The sequence below is a fragment of the Nyctereutes procyonoides genome, unplaced genomic scaffold (assembly GCF_905146905.1).
Source record: "Nyctereutes procyonoides isolate TBG_1078 unplaced genomic scaffold, NYPRO_anot_genome, whole genome shotgun sequence".
NCBI lineage: Eukaryota > Metazoa > Chordata > Mammalia > Carnivora > Canidae > Nyctereutes > Nyctereutes procyonoides.
This window is the reverse complement of record NW_026575125.1, coordinates 25615197-25640323: the sequence shown is the minus strand read 5'-3', so window position 1 is coordinate 25640323 and position 25127 is coordinate 25615197. Positions and strand designations below refer to the sequence as shown.

The window sequence follows — 25127 nt, the reverse complement described above, 5'->3', positions numbered from 1 at the left end:
TGTTTTGGTAGGAATGATTAATGTCCACAAAATAATGATGACAGTATGCTAATACTGGGAATTTTTAATATGCTATAGAAGGGAAATGAGGGGTGCCTGGCTGGCCCAGTTGGAAGAGTGACCGGCTCTTGAGTTTGGCTCAGGTAGTGATCTTAAGGTCCTGGGATCAAGGCTTGCATTGGGGTCTACGCTCAGTGCAGGAGTCTGCTCCTCCCCCTCCTTCTGCTCCTCTCCTTGCTCTCTCTCTCTCTCCCTAAAATGGGCAAATAAAATCTTAAAAAAAAAAAAGAAAGTGAAAGGAGACGGAGGTCAATGAAGACAGAGGAGCTGGGGCTTGTGTTGCCCTGGAAGATGCGTAGAATTTGAGTCTCTAAAGGGAAGAGAAAGGGCATTCCAATAAAAGATCAGGATGAACAAAAGTACAAGCATACTGTATTTGTGGAGAGCGTGTGGACAGCAGAATAACCACTGCTAATTTTATGTATAGCAAAGTAAGGAGGAATAATGTTAGAAAGGTAAATTGAGGCAACAGGACTTAGCTGAAGTCACATCCAGACTCTGCCAAATACAGGTTGGTTGCGATTATATTCAAGTCATCTCCCACTCTAAACCTCAGTTTCCCTATATGTAAAATTACCTGTTTGCTGAGGATTAAATATAAACAGGTAAGCTTTTTTTTTATTTTTTTTTATTTTTTTTATTTATTTATGACAGTCACAGAGAGAGAGAGAGAGGCAGAGACACAGGCAGAGGGAGAAGCAGGCTCCATGCACCGGGAGCCTGACGTGGGATTCGATCCCGGGTCTCCAGGATCGCGCCCTGGGCCAAAGACCGGCGCTAAACCACTGCGCCACCCAGGGATCCCCCTTTTTTTTTTTTTTTTTATTTATTTATTTATTTATTTTTTATTTTTTTTAAGCTTTTTTTTTTTAAAGATTTATTTATTTATGATAGACATAGAGAGAGAGAGAGGCAGAGACACAGGAGGAGGGAGAAGCAGGCTCCATGCCGGGAGCCCGACGTGGGACTCGATCCGGGGACTCCAGGATCGCGCCCTGGGCCAAAGGCAGGCGCTAAACCGCTGCGCCACCCAAGGATCCCAACAGGTAAGCTTTTTAGCACAATAACGATGATTATGGAAAACTGGCATTAGGGCAGAAGTATTGAGACTCTATGGGATAAGACATGTTGAGCAATAAAGTAGCATAATTACAATAGCCTCTAAGAAAATTTACTCCTATTTTATTTTTAATTGCTCCTATTAATGACAGTCAAGGCAACCTGGCTGGCTGAAGATCAGATTCAAGAAAGCTAGCCATGAAGCCACTGTAGAAGTCTCAGGTTGACATTGTAAACTGTGGATTAGAGTGATAACAAAGGAATTGTGAGGAAGGGTTGGACTCATTATATATGTTTTAATCACATATGACACCTACCTTGTGCAAAGATTGTACACTTGACACTAACATAATACTGTATGTTCATTATACTGCAGTAAAAAAAGATTATACTTAAAAGTAGATGGATAGGTACCTTCTCTGGTGCTATAAATTGATGATACTATTTATTCTTAAATTGTCAATAATAATTCAAATTACAAAAAAACCCCAAAAAACAAAAAAATAATTCAAATTAAATAAATGTGTTTCATTGGGTCTGTATATATAGGACAGGATCATAGGCACTAACTTACACAGAATACAGGGAAGATAATATTTTCCAATCTCAGGGTAAGCAATCAGCATTTAGTTCATGTTAACATACACGAACCACAATATATATATATATATATATATATATATATATATATATATATATATATATATACACTACCCGGTATATAATAGTATTGACAGTTCTAAAGCCTAGTTGTAGATATGAAATGCAGAATTCTCACTCAGACAGGAAACAAAAAATGGTGTGCTGTAATACATATTAGTAATAGCCATGAATAATTTTCCTTTGTTTTGTTGAACCAACAGCTGAAATCGTTTTACTAATTATCAATGGTCAACCAGTACATCAATTACTGCCCAGTGAAATGACAGAATGTGACAATCATCTGCCTTCTTGGAAATGCACAGTTGTGAAGAATGCTTAGAGCAACATCTAATATTGTGAGTAGTGAAATCCCTTTAGATATTTAAAAACAACTAGCTACATTGAAGAATATTTATGTCATAATTCCCCGTTAGCACTCCCAATTTAGGTCACTAGTAATAAAGTGTAATGGATAATGGTGGCTTATTTTGGAATTCTGAGTCTTAAAAAACATTAGATGTGGAATCATAAGACTCACATTCAAGTCCTTGTTCCACCACTTACTGGCTCTGTGACTGCTCTGTTTTTGCAGTTGAGAGTTTTACATTTGCCACAAAGCAAGTATTATTATATATTTTTTAAGATTTTACTTATATGAGAGAAAAAGAGAGAGAGAACATGAGCAGAAGGAGGGGAGAGGGAGAGGGAGAGGGAGAAGCAGACTCCCCACTGATCAGGGAGCCAAATGTGAACCTCGATCCCAGGTCCCTGGGATCATAACCTGAGCTGAAGGTAGACCCTTAACCAACTGAGTCACTCAGGCACCCCTGGGATTACATCTTGATAAGCTGCCTAGTATTATTATATTTAATAGCTCTGGGTATACTTCATGAAAATTATCCACACACATGATATATCCCTTATTTTCCTTATTTTAGTTTATAGGTATTTACTCCAATTTCCCTAAAACAGATTCCACAGATAAATGGAGTAGGAATAACCTCAAAGAGGATTAGAAAGGTCTTTTAAGAAATTTGCTTTGGTGACTGTCATCACCAGTGACTCACAATCCTTTTTATATAAAGCATCTCAGAATAGACATATTTCCAAAGACAATATACACTTGGCCAAAAAAATAAATGAAAAGGTTCTTAACATCACTAACTGTCAGGGAAATGCAAATCAAAACCACAATGAGATAGGATATCACCCATGTTAGGATGAACTTCACCAAAAAGACAAGAAATAACGAGTACTGGTGAGAGTGTAGAGAAAAGGGGAACCCTTGTACACTGTTGGTGGGAATGCAAACTGGTACAACCACTATGGAAAATAGTATGAAGGTTGCCCAAAAAATTAAAAATGGAAATACCATGTGATCCAGCAGTTCCATCTCTGGGTATATGACCAGAGGAAATAAAATCAGTATCTCAAAGAGGTATGTGCACTCCCATGCTCAGTGTAGCATTACTCACAAGAGCCAAGATATGAAAACAACATAAATGAGTGGATAAGAAAAATGTGGTGTATATATACAATGAAATATTTTTCAGCCATGAAAAAGGAGGAAATTCTGCCATTTGTGATAACATGAATAAACCTGGAGCACTGTTAAGTGATGTAGGACAAAAACTGTATGATCCCACTCATACATGGAATCTAAAAAAACTGAACTCACTGAAACAGAGGGTAGAATGGTGGGACTGGGGGCAGACTGGAGGAAATGGGGAGATGTTGCTTAATGGGTACAAACTTTTAGTTATAAGATGTATAAGTTCTCAGAATGTAATGTACAGCATGATGACCATAGTTAATAATACTGTATTATATACCTGAAACATGCTGAGAGTAGATCTCAAGTGTTCTCATCACACACAAAGAATGGTAAGTATGTGGGGGTGATGGATGTGTTAATTAACTTCATTCTAAGGAGCTTGGGAAGATGGCAGAGTAGGAGGACCCTGAGCTCACCCTGTCCCAGTTTACAACTAGATAGCATCCACATCCAAGTCAGTGACCAGGAAAGCGATCAGAAGACTGGCAAAACAAACTTCACAACTAAATATAGAGAAGAAGCTGCATATGAAGGGTTAGGAAGGTCAGAATGGTGGAAAGAGGCTATCCCCAGGAGGGAGGGAGCTGCGTGCACGCACCGTAGGTGGGCAAACAGGCCCTCACACTAAGGATTTCACATGGGGAAGACTAATCCACATAACATTTGGCCTTAAAAACCAGAGTGGCTGAATTCCACGAGTTTGTAAAACCAGTAGGGCTTGGAACCTGGAGCTTGCAAAGTCAGCTGACTCAGCACTGGGCCAGCCAAGAAGATGAGTGATAGCTGGGTTGTCATCCTTAAAGACACAGTGGCCTGCATGGAGAAACCACATAAAAATGGCACTTTACATAAGACATGGGACAAACCGGAGACTCTGTTCATACTGGTTTCAGTATGTTGGGGGACCGCTTTAGAAATGAAGGAGCTGGCAGGCATCATTTTCTTCTTTCACTCCCAGCATAAACACAGAGCCACCTGAAGAAGATGGGGCTACACAGACATTTGTAACTTAACCTGCTAGTAGTGCACCACACTCACAAGATTTCCTGAGGACCCACCCACTCCAAGACTGCTGGCCTTGGGCCTGGGCTTAGGGCAAATTTTGTTAAAGCCCCACATATGCCCCACCTAGCTTCCACAAGTCTCAAGCCCCCATCACCGTGTCGTGACAGCCACCAGGTGCACAGCCACTGCCATGTGCACAGCTGCACATCTCCAGCCACCATCACATGCCAGGCCCAGCCACACCCAGCCATCATCAGTGCTGTGCCCATCCATGTGCCCCCAGCTGCCCCAGGGCAGAGCCCCAGCCACCATAGTGCTTTGGGGGATCTGGTACAGGACTAGTGGCCCAGCACAAATTTTCCTAGCACCACACTTTCTGGCTCTCAAATTCACTGGCAGGCAATCCCCCTCAGAGCTGGCCTGTCTGGGTCCCACTAACACCACAGACAGCAAGGATAGCCCATAGCAGGCAGAGAGTCAGTAGAGACATCTCTAAAGAAAGGAAAAGTGACTTAGACACAACAGTAGAGCAATAAATAACACATATGGGAGACTCTCCTAAAGTGTCAGGCTCTGGTGAACAGGGGATACTGCATTGCAGGGCACTCCAGGACCTACTCTCACAAAGACACTACTTCCAAGAGCAGAAGACAGTTGACTCTCATCACAGAAGCAGACAGAGAGGCAGAAAAGATGAGTAGACAGAGAAATTTACCCCAAATGAAAGAACAGGACAAGGCCATGGCCAGAAATCTAAGCAAAACAGATAAAAGTAACATGCCTGATAAAGAATTTAAAGCAATGATTATAAGGATACTCACTGGACGTGAGAAAAGAGGGGAAGACATGAGTGAGACCCTTACCACAGAGATAAGAAATAACATAGCAGAGATAAAGGGCTCAATACATGAAATGAGAAACACACTTGATGGAATGAACAGGATGGAAGAAGCAGAGGAACAAATTAGTAACCTAGAAGACAGAGTAATGGAAAGTAAGCTGAACAGAAGAGAGGAAAAAGAATTATGCAACACAAGAATAGACTTAGGGAACTCAGTGACTCCGTTAAACATAATAACATTCATATTGCAGAAGTCCCAGAAGAAGATAAGAGACAAAAGGGGGCAGAAAATTTATTTGAAGAAATAATGGCTGAAAACTTCCCTAATCTGGGGAAGGAAACAGACATCCAGATCCAGGAGGCACAGAGAACTTCCATCAAAATCAACAAAAGCAGACCCGCACCAAGACATACTATAATTAAATTCACAAACTATAGTGATGAAGAAAAAAAATCTTAAAAGCAACAAGAAAAAAGAAGTCATTAACTTACACGGGAAGACCCATCAGGCTAGCAAGATTTTTCAACAGAAACTTGACAAGCCAGAAGGCAGTGCAATGGTATATTCAACATGCTAAATGGGAAAAATGTTCAGCCAAAAATATTCTAACCAGCAAGCCTATTGTTCAGAATAGAAGGAGAGATATTTTCCCAGACAAACAAAAAATAAAGGAGTTTGTGACCACTCAACCAGCAAGAAATAGTAAAGAGGAGTCTTTGAATGGAAAGAAGTCAAAAGTGACAGTATAAAGGTAGGGAACACAAAAGAAGTAAAAATGACTATTTCTACAAAAAAATCAGTGAAGGAATTCACAAATAAAAGGATATAAAAATATAATAACATATACCTAAAATGTGGGGAGGAAAGGAGGAAAAAATAGGTTCAAACTTAAACGACTATCAACTTAATATTGACAGCTATATGCAGAACAGGTTATATGCAAACTGAATGGCAATTATATATGAAAAGCCACTAATAATTATGCAGAAAATAAAGAGAAAGAAATCCAGCAAACCATGAAAGAGAGAAAAAGAAGAATTAGAGAAGAACTTCAGAAACAACAATAATAAAATGGCAATAAATTAATATCTATTAATAGCTACTTTGAACGTAAATGGCCTAAATGCCCCAATCAAAAGACACAGCATGACACAATGGATTAAAACAAAACAAAACAAAACTTATCTATATGCTGTCTACAAGGGACTCGCTTTGGACCTAAAGACACTTGCAGATTCAAAGTGAGGGGATAGAGAAACATCAATCATGCAAATAAATGTCAAAAGAAAGCTGGAGTAGTAATACTTTTTTTTAATTTGTCTATGTTTATTTATTTATTTTTTTACATATTTTTTTTAAAAATTGGAGTTCAATTTGCCAACATATAGCATAACACCCAGTGCTCATCCCATCAAGTGCCCCCCTCAGTGCCCATCACCCAGTCACCCCCCCCACCTCCCTTTCCACCACCCCTTGTTCGTTTTCCAGAGTTAGGAGTCTTCCATGTTCTGTTTCCCTTTCTGATAATTCCCACTCATTTTTTCTCCTTTCCCCCTTTTTCCCTTTCACTGTTTTTTATATTCCCCAAATGAATGAGACCATATAATGTTTGTCCTTCTCTGATTGACTTATTTACTCAGCATAATACCCTCCAGTTCCATCCTCGTTGAAGCAAATGGTGGGTATTTGTCATTTCTAATGGCTGACTAATATTCCATTGTATACATAGACCACATCTTCTTTATCCATTCATCTTTCGATGGACACCGAGGCTCCTTCCACAGTTTGGCTATTGTGGACATTGCTGCTAGAAACATTGGGGTGCAGGTGTCCTGGCATTTCACTGCATCTGAATCTTTGGGGTAAATCCCCAGCAGTGCAATTGCTGGGTGGTAGGGTAGATCTATTTTTAACTCTGAGGAACCTCCACGCAGTTTTCCAGAGTGGCTGCACCAGTTCACATTTCACCAACAGTGCAAGAGGGTTCCCCTTTCTCCACATCCTCTCCAACATCTGTTCTTTCCTGTCTTGTTAATTTTCCCCATTCTCACTGGTGTGAGGTGGGATCTCATTGTGGTTTGGATTTGTATTTCCCTGATGGCAAGTGATGCGGAGCATTTTCTCATGTGCTTGTTGGCCATGTCTATGTCTTCCTCTGTGAGATTTCTGTTCATGTCTTTTGCCCATTTCATGATTGGATTGTTTGTTTCTTTGCTGTTGAGTAGTAATACTTAATATCAGACAAAACAGACATTAAACCAAAGACTGCAACAAGAGACAAAAGAAGGACACTATATCATACTAAAGGGGACAATCCAACAGGAAAACATAACAATTTTAAGTATTTATGCACCCAACATGGAAGCAAACACATATAACAATTAATATTGAACATAAAGTAACTAATTGATAATTATACAGTAATAGTAGGGGACTTTAACACCCCACTTACATCAACGGAGAGAGCATCTAAGCAGATAATCAACAAGGAAACAATGGTTTTGGATGTCATTCTGGAATAGATGGACTTAACATATATATTCAGAATGTTCCATCCTAAAAGAGTGGAATACACATTCTTTTCAAGTACACACAAAACATTCTTCAGAACAGATAATGTATTTTCCCATAAAACGAGCCTCAACAAATTCAAGATTTTTTCTGACCACAACTCTATGAAACCTGAAGTCAACCACAAGAAAAAATCTGGCAAGATCACAACACATGAAGATTAAAGCTACTAAACAATGAATGGGTCAACCAGGAAATCAAAGAAGAAATAAAAAGGTACATAGAAAAAATGAAAATGGAAACACAACAGTCCAAAACCTTTGGGATGCAGTAAAAGCAGTCCTAAGAGGGAAGTTTATAGCAATACTGGCTTATCTCCAAAAGCAAGGAAAATCTCAAATTAGCAACCTAAGCTTGCTAAAAAGAACAACAAACAAAACCTAAAACCAGCAGAAGGAAGGAAATAATAAAGATGAGAATACAAATAAATTATATAGAAACTAAATATATATATAATAGATCAATGAAACCAGGAGCTGGTTCTTCTTTTTTTTTAAAGTTTTATTTTACTTTACTTTATTTTATTTTATTTTAGAGAGAGAAAGGGAAAGAGAATGATTGTGTGCACAAGCAGGTGGAGGTGCAGGCAGAGGGAGAGGGAGAGAATTCTCAAGCAGACGCCCTGCTGATCATGGAGCCCAACAAGAGGCTGGATCCCTGGACCTTGAGATCATAACTTTAGCTGAAATAAAAGAGTTGACACTTAATCGACTAAGCCACTGGACATCCCAGGAGCTTGTTCTTTGAAAAAAAAATCATAAGCCTCTAGCCAGACTTCTCAATAAAAAAAAGAATAGGACTCAAATAAATGAAATCACAAATTAGAGGAGACAAATAACAACCATCACTCCAGAAATACAAACAATTATGAGAGAATATTATGAAAACCTATATGCCAACAAATTGGACAACCTAGAAGAAATGGGTAAATTTTTAGAAACATAAATTACCAAAACTGAAACAAGAAAAGATAGAAAATTTGAACAGACTGATAACCAGCAAAGAAACTGAATCAGTAATAAAAAACTCCCAAAGTTCAGGACCAGATGGCTTCATGGGTAAATTCTACCAAACATTTAAAGATGCATTACTACCTATTCTCCTCAAATTATTCCAAAAAATAGAAGAGAAAGGAAAACTTCCAAATTCTTCCTATGAGGCCAACATTATCCTGCTACCCAGATTGACATCACAAAAAAAGAGAACTACAGGTCAATATCCCTGATGAACATGAATGCAAAAATCCTCAAGAAAATACTAGCAAACCAAATTCAAGAATACATTTTAAAAAATCATTCACAATCAACTGGGATTTGTTCCCAGGATGCAACTGTAATTCAATATTTGCAAATCAATCAATGTGATACATCATGTTAATGGTTAAGAACCATATGATCATTTCAATAGATGAAGAAAAAGCATTTGACAAAGTACAACATCCATTCATGATAAAAGAGCTCAACAAAGTAGGTTTAGAGGGAACGTACTTTTAAAAAAAAGATTTTATTTATTTATTCATGAAAGAGAGAGAGGGAGAGAGAGAGAGAGAGGCAGAGACATAGGCAGAGGGAGAAGCAGGCTCCATGCAGGGAGCCTGATGTGGGACTTGAACCCAGGTCTCCAGGATCAGGCCCTGGGCTGAAAGCAGCACTAAACCGCTGAGCCACCTGGGCTGCCTGAGAACATGCTTTAATATAACAAAGGGAAGGGCATAGAGTATAGAAAACTCATAAGTTACATAAAATAAAATCTTCTTTTAATAACAGGAATTCCTAACCTGATATGTTTTTCCTTTAGTCTTTTAAACATTTCCTTTTACTTTTAGTTGCAATTCTCATTTTACCAGTTCTTACTTTTTTCAGACTAATAGTGACATTAAATAGTGATTATATAATTCACAATTCCCACTACTGTCTTCAAATTGCATTTAAAACCTGAATGTCCAGCTTTGTCTGATCTGCAGTTTAGACACAAACCCAGACACACAAAAACAATAGCAAAAGAGCAACCTTTCGATCACAGCAGTTTGTCCATTTGCCATGAATGAATGTAAAGGCAACACTAGAAATAAAATTGCCCCCTCCCCCGATAAAAGGTGCCTGACTTGTGAGAAAATACCACGAAAGTCACATTAGAATAGGTGCGAGTTCAAAATTTATCTATTTAAAGGAAGACACTGCAGTCTGATGCCTTGATTGGATCATTTATAAAGAGGGTGACTGAGTGAGGGAGAGAGGAGTCCTGTCATACTTGCCTCCTATATTACACATTGCCATTCTGTCAAGTCAAATCTAATATAAATGAATCACATTAATCAGAAAATGTGAATTTTTACATGACAAGCTAAAGGGGCATGCCATTTCCAATTAGAATAGTGATCTAAAATTAGCTACTGACACAAGCAAGTATACATGGTCAATTTGCCTGCCTGAAACTGAAAATTAAATAAGACATATTGGATAATAGATAGCCCTAGAGGGGACATGCAGCTGTAATTCACTCATGTTGCTCAGCTGATGTCACAAGCCACCAAAGGATATTCAATCTTGTGCTCATTTTGAGATGGTTGGATTTAACTCAAGAAAATACTTGGATCAATTGTCCATTGATTTGCTTCTGTGAATACTAGGGGGTGTGCACAAGAGAAGATATTCACTATTGTTCCAAAAGAGGAGTAAATTGAGATGGCAAAGGAGAACCGTACATTGGAAGATCAGTATCTCATTATTAATATGTATCAGTACTTTTGAAATGGAGAAACATGTTTTCATACAAACACATTTAAGCTTTCTGTCCATTACTTTGCTCAATTTCACACTGTAAATAAGATAACCTTCACCCTTTTCACCAGTCACTGCCAATCTTGGTGAAAACAATGTACATAAATGGGTTTTGAAGAATTAAAAATCTTTTTCATGCTGTAAGTACCATTATTATTACTTCACAATGTAAGATTCATTTTTGTAAAGTTTACTTTGTAAATTTTATATATTTCTATCTTCTACATATCTGCTCAGGCAAGAATGCACCATTAATAGGCATGTGGCAGTGTTTCTGTTAGTTGCTCTAATTTGAATAATGATTATTTACCAAATTAAGGTTTTATTTTCTTAATTTTTAAAAATTTAAATTCAATTTGCCAACATATAGTATAACACCCATCAAGTGCTCATCCCATCAAGCACCCTCCTTAGTGCCTGTCACAAGGTTTTATGTCTTGATCACAGACTCTAAAGTAAATTACAGAAGGCAGGAAGTTATGGGGAAATTTGGATATTTTTTTAAGACTATTTGTAAGAGCAGTTTTAGGTTTACAACAAAATTAAGAGGAAGTCACAGAGATTTCCTATATATCCTCTGCCCCCACACATGCACACATGCATGGGCTCCGCTATCATCATCACCAACAGAATGGTACCTTTTTCTTTTTAAGCTAAGTAAGAATCTACACTGACACATCATAATCACCCACAGTCCAGTTTATCTTAGGGTTCACTCTAGGTGTTGTATATTCTATGTGTTTGAACAAAACTATATTGATATGTATCCACCACTGTATATTATACAGAATATTTTCACTGCCCCCCAAAATTCCATTCTCTCTCTAGTCACCTCTCCCCACACCTCCCCACTCCTGGCAATTGCTAATCTTTTGTTAAGTAGGCTCTACGCCCAGAATGGAACCCAATGTAGGACCCAAACTCATGACCATGAGATCATGATCTGAGCTAAGATCAAGAGTCGGATGCTTAACTGACTGGGTCACACAGATACCCCATGGCAACTGCTAATCTTTCTATTGTCTCCATAGTTTTACCTTTTCTTTCTTTTTTTTTTCTTTTTCTTTTTTTTTTTTTTAGTTTTACCTTTTCCAGAATGCCATACAGTTGAAACCACAGAGTATATAGCCTTTTCAGATTGGCTCCTTCCACTTAATAGTATGCACTTAAGTTCCTTCCATGTCTTCTCATGGTTTAATAGTTCATTTCTTTTTTTTAGCACAGAGTAATATTCCATTATCTGGATGTACCACAGTTTACTTACTTTACTTTACTTACTTACTTTACTTTACTTACTTACTTACTTACTTACTTACTGAGGAAGATCTTGGTTGCTTCCGAGTTTTGGCAATTATCAATAAAGCCATTATAAACATTAGTTTGTGGGTTTTTGTTTGGACTTAAGTTTTCAACTCCTTTTGGTAAATCCAGCATGATTGCTGGATCATATGTTAAGAAGATGTTAAGTTTTGTAAGAAACTGCTAAACTGTCTTCCAAAATGGCTCTCCCATTATGCATGCCCACCAGTGATGTATAAGCATTTCTGTGCTCCATATCCTCACCAGCATTTGATGTTGTCAGTGAATATGGTTCATTTTCACAATGGTAGAATAGGCTTTCAGGTAAGAGGAACAAATAATTACAGTTGATAATGCAAGTTCTTTTCTTTCTAATAATAAATTTATTTTTTATTGGTGTTCAATTTGCCAACATACAGAATAACACCCAGTGCTCATCCCGTCAAGTGCCCCCCTCAGTGCCTGCCACCCAGTCACCCCCACCCCCCGCCTTCCTCCCCTTCCACCACCCCTAGTTCGTTTCCCAGAGTTAGAAGTCTTTATGTTCTGTCTCCCTTTCTGATATTTCCTACCCATTTCTTCTCCCTTCCCCTCTATTCCCTTTCACTATTATTTATATTCCACAAATGAATGAGAACATATAATGTTTGTCCTTCTCCAATTGACTTATTTCACTCAGCATAATACCCTCCAGTTTCATCCACGTCGAAGCAAATGGTGGGTATTTGTCATTTCTAATGGCTGAGTAATATTCCGTTGTATACATAAACCACATCTTCTTTATCCATTCATCTTTCGATGGACACCGAGGCTCCTTCCACAGTTTGGCTATTGTGGACATTGCTGCTAGAAACATCGGGGTGCAGGTGTCCAGGCGTTTCATTGCATCTGTATCTTTGGGGGTAAATCCCCAACAGTGCAATTGCTGGGTCGTAGGGCAGGTCTATTTTTAACTCTTTGAGGAACCTCCACACAGTTTTCCAGAGTGGCTGTGCCAGTTCACATTCCCACCAACAGTGCAAGAGGGTTCCCTTTTCTCCGCATCCTCTCCAACATTTGTGGTTTTCTGCCTTGTTAATTTTCCCCATTCTCACTGGTGTGAGGTGGTATCTCATTGTGGTTTTGATTTGTATTTCCCTGATGGCAAGTGATGCGGAGCATTTTCTCATGTGCATGTTGGCCACGTCTATGTCTTCCTCTGTGAGATTTCTGTTCATGTCTTTTGCCCATTACATGATTGGATTGTTTGTTTCTTGGGTGTTGAGTTTAAGAAGTTCTTTATAGATCTCAGAAACTAGCCCTTTATCTGATACGTCATTTGCAAATACCTTCTCCCATTCTGTAGGTTGTCTTTTAGTTCTGTTGACTGTATCCTTTGCTGTGCAAAAGCTTCTTATCTTGATGAAGTCACAACAGTTCATTTTTGCTTTTGTTTCTTTTGCCTTTGTGATGTATCTTGCAAGAAGTTACTGTGGCCGAGTTCAAAAAGGGTGTTGCCTGTGTTCTCCTCTAGGATTTTGATGGAATCTTGTCTCACATTTAGATCTTTCATCCATTTTGAGTTTATCTTTGTGTATGGTGCAAGAGAGTGGTCTAGTTTCATTCTTCTGCATGTGGATGTCCAATTTTCCCAGCACCATCTATTGAAGAGACTGTCTTTCTTCCAGTGGATAGTCTTTCCTCCTTTGTCGAATATTAGTTGACCATAAAGTTGAGGGTCCACTTCTGGGTTCTCTATTCTGTTCCATTGATCTATGTGTCTGTTTTTGTGCCAGTACCACACTGTCTTGATGACCACAGCTTTGTAGTACAACCTAAAATCTGGCATTGTGATGCCCCCAGATACAGTTTTCTTTTTTAAAATTCCCCTGGCTATTCGGGGTCTTTTCTGATTCCACACAAATCTTAAAATAATTTGTTCTAACTCTCTGAAGAAAGTCCATGATATTTTGATAGGGACTGCATTAAACGTGTAACTTGCCCTGGGTAACATTGACATTTTCACAATATTAATTCTGCCAATCAATGAGCATGGAATATTTTTCCATCTTTTGTGTCTTCCTCAATTTCTTTCAGAAGTGTTCTATAGTTTTTAGGGTATAGATCCTTTACCTCTTTGGTTAGGTTTATTCCTAGGTATCTTATGCTTTTGGGTGCAATTGTAAATGGGATTGACTCCTTAATTTCTCTTTCTTCAGTCTCATTGTTAGTGTATAGAAATGTCACTGACTTCTGGGCATTGATTTTGTATCCTGCCACACTGCTGAATTGCTGTATGAGTTCTAGCAATCTTGGGGTGGAGGCTTTTGGGTTTTCTTAGTAGAGTATCATGTCATCGGTGAAGAGGGAGAGTTTGACTTCTTCTTTGCCAATTTGAATGCCTTTTATTTCTTTTGGTTGTCTGATTGCTGAGGCTAGGACTTCTAGTACTATGTTGAATAGCAGTGGTGACAATGGACATAATGCAAGTTCTTTAACATTTCTTTTAAGTGGTATACATTCTCTCATGTTATTATCTCACACATATACATAGAAATACTTTATAAGAGAAATTGAGGTAGTTGACCACATTTGCCATAAAGAGAATGTATTTCAAATTTAATTTGTTTTCTAATTGACTTCTATACTTTTGAGGGAAACCAACTGGATCACAAAGGCAATAAAGCACAGTAAAAAAGTATCAAGTCAGAAAATAGGCAATGGATTCGAGTTATTACTTCACAAAAAGGGGATACTCAAGCAGGCAATAAGCATATATAAATATTCTGAACATTACTACTCAGAGAAATGTAAATTAAAACCTCAATGAGATACTATTAAACACCTACCTAAAATGAAAGACATCGACAACACCCAGTATTGGTGAAGATACGGAACTGGAACTCTCATACATAAGCTGCCAGGAGTGTAAAATGATATGACCACTTTGGAAAGATACTTGCCAGTATCTACTGAAGCTAAACATAATGCTGACCCTATAACCTAGCCATCACACACCTAGATTTACACCCACAAGAATGAGTGCAGAAGTCAGGTATGAGAATGTTCTTAGAGGCTTATTAAAAAAGATTTATTTACTTATTTTAGGGGTGTGCAGGGGCAGAGGGAGAGAGAGTCATAAGCAGACTCCACACTGAATGTGGAGCCCAACATGGTGTTTGACTTTGAGACCCTGAGATTATGGCCTGAGTCAAAACCAAGAGTAGGATGCCTAATGGACTGAGCCACCCAGGTGTCTCTTAGCAGCTTTATAATAGCCACAAACTAAAACCAACTCAAATGCCCATCAACAGTACAATGAATAAACAAATTGTGGTATAATCAGTGGAATACTATTTTGCTATAAAAAAGAATCAACTACTGCTACACTCTACAATGTGGCTTTCTTTCACAGATGTCATGATAAGCCAAAAAATTCAGATACAGAAGAATAGGTTCCATTTATATGAGCTCCATTAATAGTATATGATTCCACTTATATGAATTTCAATAATGGGCAAACCAAATGTATTGTGATAGAGGTCAGAAGAGTGGTTCCCTCTGGGAGTATGTTACAAGCAGCAAGGTCATGAGGGAAGCCTCTGGGGTATTGGAAATGCCCTTTATCTTCAACTGAGTGGTAGTTACCCTGCTGTGTGTAGGTGTGTGTGTGTGTGTGTGTGTGTGTGTGTGTGCGTGCACATGCACAAAAGTTCATGGAGTTGTAGATATATGATTTGTGTGCTTTACTCTATGTATTTTAGACCTCAATACAAATTTTTAAATGAATGAACAAATCTTTAAAACTATCTAAAGAAGAAAGTTCATTTTTGACAAAGTGCTAGTATTAACAAATAATTGAAATTACCAGCAGTAACAAGGCACCTGGGTGGCTCAGTCAGTTAAGCATGTGCCTTCAGCTCAGGTCATGATCTCAGGGTTCTGGGATTGAGTCCTGCATCGGGCTCCCTGCTCAGCAGGGAGTCTGCTTCTCCCTCTCCCTCTGCCCCTCCTCCTCGTTTGTGCTTGCTCTCTCACTTGCTCTTTCGCTCAAGTAAATAAATAAAATCTTTTTTTAAAAACAGAAATTACCATCAGTGTCACTGAGCCACACTTAAAAGTATCAAAGGAATACTGAAAATAAGGTAGTATAGTTCTTAAAATTCTGCCAGTGTAACTGTTCCATCTTGACATATATTTTCCTACAAAAAGCTTCACCTATTTAAGTAGGCTTTCCAACTGCCTCTTTTCTTTTTCTTTTTTTTTAAATTTTATTTATTTATTTATTTGACAGACTGAGAGTGAGACCCCGGGATCATGACCTGAGCTGAAGGCAGACTCTTAACCGACTAAGCCACCCAGGTGCCCCTTGCCAACTGCTTTGATGTCCTTGAAAAATTTCACTTCCCATTCAACATCATTTAAAAATTATCTTCGGGATCCCTGGGTGGCTCAGTGGTTTAGTGCCTGCCTTCGGCCCAGGGCATGATCCTGGGTCCCGGGATCGAGTCCCACATCAGGCTCCCTGCATGGAGCTTGCTTCTCTCTCTGCCTGTGTCTCTGCCCCTCTCTCTCTCTCATGAATAAATAAATAAAATCTTTAAAAAAATAAAAATTATTTTCATGTACATTTTATTGATGAGTATGCTGATTCCCCTCCAAATGTATTTTTATGTGTGTGTACTATACTCGTGTAAACCTAAGCAACTACTTGCGGGATGGTCAATGGAAAAAGAGAGGTTTAACAGATATACAAGGTAGAGAATTTTCTTGGTACACAGGAGGCCTGATACAATTAGGGCATACGACAACTAGTTCATGCCCAAATGATCAATAAGAATGATTAACTTATAGATGGTATTGTTTGCTTCCATATATATTGTTGTATCAACAGATGTCTTTTTAAAAAAAGATTTTAGGGATCCCTGGGTGGCGCGGCAGTTTAGCGCCTGCCTTTGGCCCAGGGCGCAGTCCTGGAGACCCGGGATCGAGTTCCACGTCGGGCTCCCGGTGCATGGAGCCTGCTTCTCCCTCTGCCTGTGTCTCTGCCTCTCTCTCTCTCTCTCTCTCTCTGTGTGTGTGTGTGTGTGTGACTATCATAAATAAATAAACATTTAAAAAAATAAATAAAAAAAGATTTTATTCATATATTCATGAGAGACATAGAGAGTGAGGCAGAGACAGAGGGAGAAGCAGGCTCCCCACACAGCATGTAATCCCATGCAGGATTTGATCCCAGGACCCTGAGATCATGACCCAAGCCAAAGGCAGACCCTTAAACCAACGGAGCCACCCAGGTGTCCCTCAAATAATGTCTTGAAAAAAAATGAAAATCATGCGCACTGAGCTTTCTAACGTGCAGGCCATTCCTTGAGTTCCATAATAAAATGGTGGTCAAGACATTAACTCGCTCTGATAGCACCAGGCACTGGATGTCAGAACAAAATAAAGGCAAGAGTCCTTCCAAATATTTATGGGCAGGGTTCCTTATTTCACCCACTTCATTCATTCATTATGTTTAGAATTCTGTTAAGGAATTTCTCTGAAGAAGGGATTCCTGCACTTCCCATAATTTATTATTCTAATTATCAACATATGAAGGTCCCATTGTCCACTCTCTAAATGTTTTAAAATTTGGTCACACAAAATTTTAGGCCTAAGACTATACACCCTGAGAGCAGCAGAGGCTTTTCAAACTGTGGGTAACTGGTGTTTGTGAGGATTGGAGTGAGGAGGGATAATACATGGAAAATCAGTGGACACATTTAAATAGGAAGTGAGAAAAAGAAAGGGAGAAGAGGGTCATGTTCTAGTGATATGCCACAAGTGCTGCTAATCGTAAAAAAAAAAAATCTTACCTTTTTTTACTCATCTATTATGCCATTGACTTTCCAGAAGTACCAAGAAGGAGCTAAGAAATATCTTACTTCATTATAAGATTAAGAACCTGAAACACAAGGAAAATAAGTGTTTGCTCATATTGAACACATCCTCTAAGTCCCTGAAAATCCTGAATTCTTCACCTCTAAACACTGCTCATATGGTACCTGGGGGAGATCCACTTTTGGTTGTAGGTAGAACGAAGACTTTTAAATGTATTTAAAAATACACAACACATTTCCATGCTTCAAAATTTAAATGATTTAAAGGGTCTACAGTAACATTTTCTCTTCTATCTCTGTCCCTCAGCTAACCTGCTCACTTTCTTTTTTTTTTTTATAAATTAATTTTTATTGGTGTTCAATTTACCAACATACAGAATAACACCCAGTGCTCATCCCGTCAAGTGTCCCCCTCCGTGCCCGTCACCCATTCACGCCCACCCCCCGCCCTCCTCCCCTTCCACCACCCCTAGTTCATTTCCCAGAGTTAGAAGTCTTTATGTTCTGTGTCCCTTTCTGATATCTCCCACACATTTCTTCTCCCTTCCCTTATATTCCCCTTCACTATTATTCATATTCCCCAAATGAGTGAGAACATGCACTGTTTGTCCTTCTCCGATTGACTTACTTCACTCAGCATAATACCCTCCAGTTCCATCCACGTTGAAGCAAATGGTGGGTATTTGTCGTTTCTAATGGCTGAGTAATATTCCATTGTATACATAAACCACATCTTCTTTATCCATTCATCTTTCGATGGGCACCGAGGCTCCTTCCACAGTTTGGCTATTGTGGACATGGCTGCTAGAAACATCGGGGTGCAGATGCCCCGGCGTTTCATTGCATCTGAATCTTCGGGGTAAATCCCTAACAGTGCAATTGCTGGGTCGTAGGGCAGGTCTATTTTTAACTCTTTGAGGAACCTCCACACAGTTTTCCAGAGTGGCTGTGCCAGTTCACATTCCCACCAACAGTGCAAGAGGGTTCCCTTTTCTCCGCATCCTCTCCAACATTTGTGGTTTTCTGCCTTGTTAATTTTCCCCATTCTCACTGGTGTGAGGTGGTATCTCATTGTGGTTTTGATTTGTATTTCCCTGATGGCAAGTGATGCGGAGCATTTTCTCATGTGCATGTTGGCCACGTCTATGTCTTCCTCTGTGAGATTTCTGTTCATGTCTTTTGCCCATTACATGATTGGATTGTTTGTTTCTTGGGTGTTGAGTTTAAGAAGTTCTTTATAGATCTCAGAAACTAGCCCTTTATCTGATACGTCATTTGCAAATACCTTCTCCCATTCTGTAGGTTGTCTTTTAGTTCTGTTGACTGTATCCTTTGCTGTGCAAAAGCTTCTTATCTTGATGAAGTCCCAATAGTTCATTTTTGCTTTTGTTTCTTTTGTTTTCGTGGATGTATCTTGCAAGAAGTTACTGTGGCCAAGTTCAAAAAGGGTGTTGCCTGTGTTCTCCTCTAGGATTTTGATGGAATCTTGTCTCACATTTAAATCTTTCATCCATTTTGAGTTTATCTTTGTGTATGGTGCAAGAGAGTGGTCTAGTTTCATTCTTCTGCATGTGGATGACCAATTTTACCAGCACCATTTATTGAAGAGACTGTCTTTCTTCCAGTGGATCGTCTTTCCTCCTTTGTCGAATATTAGTTGACCATAAAGTTCAGGGTCCATTTCTGGGTTCTCTATTCTGTTCCATTGGTCTATGTGTCTGTTTTTGTGCCAGTACCACACTGTCTTGATGACCACAGCTTTGTAGTACAACCTGAAATCTGGCATTGTGATGCCCCCAGCTATGGTTTTCTTTTTTAAAATTCCCCTGGCTATTCGGGGTCTTTTCTGATTCCACACAAATCTTAAAATAATTTGTTCTAAGTCTCTGAAAAAAGTCCATGGTATTTTGATAGGGATTGCATTGAACGTGTAAATTGCCCTGGGTAGCATTGACATTTTCACAATATTAATTCTGCCAATCCATGAGCATGGAATATTTTTCCATCTCTTTGTGTCTTCCTCAATTTCTTTCAGAAGTGTTCTAGAGTTTTTAGGGTATAGATCCTTTACCTCTTTGGTTAGGTTTATTCCTAGGTATCTTATGCTTTTGGGTGCAATTGTAAATGGGATTGACTCCTTAATTTCTCTTTCTTCAGTCTCATTGTTAGTGTATAGGAATGCCATTGATTTCTGGGCATTGATTTTGTATCCTGCCATGCTACCAAATTGCTGTATGAGTTCTAGCAATCTTGGGGTGGAGGCTTTTGGGTTTTCTATGTAGAGTATCATGTCATCGGCGAAGAGGGAGAGTTTGACTTCTTCTTTGCCAATTTGAATGCCTTTAATGTCTTTTTGTTGTCTGATTGCTGAGGCTAGGACTTCCAATACTATGTTGAATAGCAGTGGTGAGAGTGGACATCCCTGTCTGGTTCCTGATCTTAGGGGAAAGGCTCCCAGTGCTTCCCCATTGAGAATGATATTTGCTGTGGGCTTTTCGTAGATGGCTTTTAAGATATCGAGGAAAGTTCCCTCTATCCCTACACTCTGAAGAGTTTTGATCAGGAATGGATGCTGTATTTTGTCAAATGCTTTCTCTGCATCTAATGAGAGGATCATATGGTTCTTGGTTTTTCTCTTGCTGATATGATGAATCACATTGATTGTTTTATGAGTGTTGAACCAGCCTTGTGTCCCGGGGATAAATCCTACTTGGTCATGGTGAATAATTTTCTTAATGTGTTGTTGGATCCTATTGGCTAGTATCTTGTTGAGAATTTTTGCATCCATGTTCATCAGGGATATTGGTCTGTAATTCTCCTTTTTGGTGGGGTCTTTGTCTGGTTTTGGAATTAAGGTGATGCTGGCCTCATAGAATGAATTTGGAAGTACTCCATCTCTTTCTATCTTTCCAAACAGCTTTAGTAGAATAGGTATGGTTTCTTCTTTAAACGTTTGATAGAATTCCCCTGGGAAGCCATCTGGCCCTGGACTCTTGTGTCTTGGGAGGTTTTTGATGACTGCTTCAATTTCCTCCCTGGTTATTGGCCTGTTCAGGTTTTCTATTTCTTCCTGCTCCAGTTTTGGTAGTTTGTGGCTTTCCAGGAATGCGTCCATTTCTTCTAGATTGCCTAATTTATTGGCGTAGAGCTGTTCATAATATGTTTTTAAAATCGTTTGTATTTCCTTGGTGTTGGTAGTGATCTCTCCTTTCTCATTCATGATTTTATTAATTTGAGTCTTCTCTCTCTTCTTTTTAATAAGGTTGGCTAAACCTGCTCACTTTCTCAGAAGCAATCAATGTTACCAGTTTCTTGGGGATCCTTCCAGAAATATTTATTTATTTATTTATTTATTTATTTATTTATTTATTTATTTCAGAAATATTTAATACTTAAGAGAAAATACACAAATGCACCTGTACGCATGCATGCAGGCGCACACAAAGGTTTTCAATTTTTACACAAATGGTAGCATACCACACATATTAATCTGTACCCTGGTTGTTTCCTTTCATGGATACCATTTCCTAACAACAGTAGATAAAGTTTTTATATATGCTGTTTGTATGCTGCCAGTATGATCAATCTTTTCACTTTCAGAAGAACTATGCAGTGAAATGAAAACACATAGAAACCGGCTTTACAGAGATTATGGCTCCAGCACCTACACACTAGCTTTGAGATTTGGGCAAGATGCTTAAAACTCTGAACCTTACGTAGTCCCTCAACAATGCTTGTAAGGCCTTCCTGCCAAGACTGTTGGGGGCAATTTTAAGAGCTTGGGAGTGGGAGTCAGGCAGCCTGGTTAACTGAACATTTATATAATCCTGGGCAGCTATTTGATCTCTCTGAGCCTTGGTTTGGCCTGCTCCCTATGCACTGTCACTGATAACCACAAATGGAAAACTTCACTCGAACTTAAGAGTACGGTCAGAATTACCAAAAAGGAAGCACATCCACAAAATCATCATGCAGGTCCAGTGATAGAACATGACCTGAGACCCAGAAGTCCCCACTTAGTGCTCCTTCCTAGTAACCTTTTCCTCTTTTGTAGAGGAAACGAAAGAATGCTACGAAATGCTACAGAATGCTACGAAAGTAACATTACTCTGACTTCGAATATCCTAATATCATCCTGCAAGTTTTTGCATTTCACATAAATTGAATTAATAGGTATGTATTTTTTGTCATCTGGCTTCTTTCGCTCAGCATTTGGTTTGAGATTCATCTACATTGTTGAGATAGCAGTAATTCATCACTGCCGTTGCTGTTCTGTATTAAGAATTTGCCACAACATGTATTCATTTTACATAATGAACAAATGTTGATGTACTTTTGCATCGTTCCCAGTTTTTGTCTTTTATTATAATGCTGCTCTGGATATTCTAGTGCACATATGCATTTCTGCGTGGTTTAAACCTACGAGTAGAATTGCTGGGTCACAGGGTAAGTTTATGTTTGGAATTCTCAGTAATTGGTGGTGACTATAGTAAGCTGTCTACACGTTTCAATCAGGGTTTATAGTTGCAAGCACCAGAAACCAACTCTGGTAGATTTCAGAAAAAAAGGAATTTACTGAGAGACCATTTAGTGGGTCATAAAATCACTGGGAGGATTTGAGAAATAGGCTCAGGAAAAGGCGAGGAGCGAGGGCCCCAGGGCCTGGAACCCAGCCAACATCACACCATGGTACTAGCGTCAGGAAAGCTACGTTTTAGTCATGCTATATTCCAGATCTCATAGCTGGCATAGTCAGCATTGAACTCTCGCCACTAATACCGCATTCCTCTGGCTGTTGCTGCCAGAAAAAAAGAATGCCTCTGTCCCAGCTTCTTTGCCTTTCGAGTCACTGATTCAAAGTCTGATGTGTACACAGCAGATAGGTCAGGCTCAGGTCCCATACCCGGGCCACAGATATAAGGAAGTTTGATGTAGGCACTTTCCCAACAGAGGAATGAATAGATGAGTATTCGGATATCAGGCATAAAAAATCTGTTTCTAAGATTGACTGTTTCCTCCCAAGTTAAATAACTGGGGGGAAAAACAGATATGGATCTCCTTCCATAAAGAAACAAAACAAAACAACCTAAATTGAACTCCTCTAAAATCAGAGTTTTCCCCTCAACTACATGTTTAATAAATGTGACAAGCATGTTAGTTCTGAACACTAGTCTGAGGTTCCTCAAATCATTTACAAAAGACTTCATAGCTTTTAGAAAGTAGAAACAGAGTAATCAAACAACTAAAGAATATTTTTTCTAATGAAGAAAAAAAAATGCTGTCTTCTTCCATAGTTTACCATGGTTTTTTGAGTATGTGCATAGGAGGCCTTCCTCATACCTTGTTAAGGCAGACGCTGCCTTGGAGGCATCTTGTTCTGGCCCCAAAACCAAGTACTACAAATTTAGGGCATCTAAGGCCCCTCTATGTTCCTTGGCTAACTTCCGAATATCAAGCCTGTTTTACTTTCTTAGATCTTTACCCTCTTACCATCCCATGTTTTTGTTTCCAGATTCCTCTCACAACTGGCCCCACTCAACTGGGGAGTCTGTTGGAAACTTCAGTCCATTGCTACCAATCTCCTCTCTGCCTTAAGTATTGAGGCCAGAAAGCTTCCTCTCTGCTTGCCTTAACTAGCTCCTTCCTCAGTCACCCACTTCCTTTCCGTTAGCCTATTTTCATAGAGGCTGCCAGGTTTCCCACTCGGGGAGCCATGAATCCCACAGGTGAGGTGGCATATATCAGGGTTGCCTCTGGACGGGATTCTGCCATTGCTTGCAAGGTCCCATTCTCCTGGCCGACTCGCTACCGTTATGGCTGCACTCTTCATCCGTCCTAATCCACTTGCCACCTGGTTATCTGTCCCCTCACGGAAGAAGGCCGGCTCCCAGTCCTACTCTCCTGGAATAACTTAAGATACATGGAGATACCTTTACCCAGCTTAAAGGGCCTTGTCATTCCTTTAGCTCTCTACTCAAAATCTCATGCCCTGCATCTCATCGTGGTGGACACACTCTCCACTTTTCGCTTCCCACTCACTGCTCCCAACTTCCTACTTTTTCTTTTTCTCACCACTTGATTCCTCCCTGGTAGCCTCATTCCGTGAAAGGAATTTAAAAATATTCACATGCAACGGTTCCCCACGTTTATCGTGTCCGAATTCCGTTCACCCCCCAGCACAACCCGGCCATCTCTGTCCTTGGTCTGGGTCAGCTCTTTTCCGTCCCCCTCAACGATGAGCCCAGAACTGAAAAAGTTACCCCCGGTCCTTCCTCCCAACAACTGCCAATTTCATTCTCAGCAGACGACCTTGCCTTTAGATCAGTGAAAAAATTGAGGTCATCAGGGAGGTCTTGCTCAATTTCGCTGTAAACATATCTATATTCATTGGTTTTGACTTTCCTTCCTTCACTCCGAAGTCTGTGGTGTCCCTTCCCAGCTCAAGGCCAATTCATGCTGGTGGTCCAACTCCATCTCCTGTATCTGCCCTGACCTTGCTCTGTCAGTCATCTCTTTCTCAAACTCTTTACTGGATCCTCTCCTTGTCTATAAACACCTGAAGACTTTTTCATTTGAAAAGGCCCTCCCACCTGCATCCTATTCAGCTACCATCTGGCTCTTCTCCGTCGCTCCACTTTCAGATCTTGTGAAAGCACAGAAAAACTGGCTGGGGCTTTCACTTCCATTTTACTCCTTGAGCCTTGCAACCAGCCTTCGTCTCGTTCCTCTACTGAAAGTGTTTTTTCCAAGATCCATCATGACCTAATTGCCATGTCTGATATACATTTCCAGTATTATGTAACCAGACTTCACTCTTTGACACTGCTAATTGCTTTCTCCTTTCAAAATGTAATCTTTTTTCCTGATTATAAAATCAGCACTTCCTGTTCATTACCATCTTAGTCCACTCAGATGCCTATAAGCAAAATACTACAGACTGAGTGGCTTAGAGACAACAGAACTTTATTTCTTACCATTCTGTGGACTGGGAGCTCAGGATTCAGGTGCCAGCATGGCCAGCCAAGGCCCTCTTCCAGGCTGCAGACTTCTCATGGAACTCTCACATGGCAGATGGGGAAGGGAGCTCTCTGAAGCCTCATTTAGAAAGCACTAATCTGATTCATGAGGGCTCCACCTTAAGTACTGAGGCACTTCCCCAAGGGTACCCCTTCGCCCCCCCCCCCCCCCCCCCCCCACCCCACAAAAAGGGGGGAGGGGAAAAAAAGAAAATTATTGGGGGGGGGGGGTGGGGTAATGGAATGATAAAGATGTTTGGATGAGTTTTGGGGGTGAGAGTATGGATTAATGTTGATTGGTGGGGTGGGTTTTGTTTTTTATATTTTTTTGGTTAGGAAAAGTTTTTAGAATTGGTGTTTAATGGGGTGAGGGGGGTATGTGAATATGTGTAAAGATGGAGTGTGATTGGTTTTGTAAAAGTGAGGGTTGTGGGGTT

General features: G+C 39.6%; 1 pseudogene; it reads right to left on the bottom strand.

The window, feature by feature from the left end:
- The window catches only part of LOC129517855 (ubiquitin-conjugating enzyme E2 variant 2-like), a 43875-nt pseudogene extending 20371 nt beyond the window's left edge, over positions 1-23504 (bottom strand).
- Between the last annotated feature and the right edge of the window lie 1623 nt (positions 23505-25127).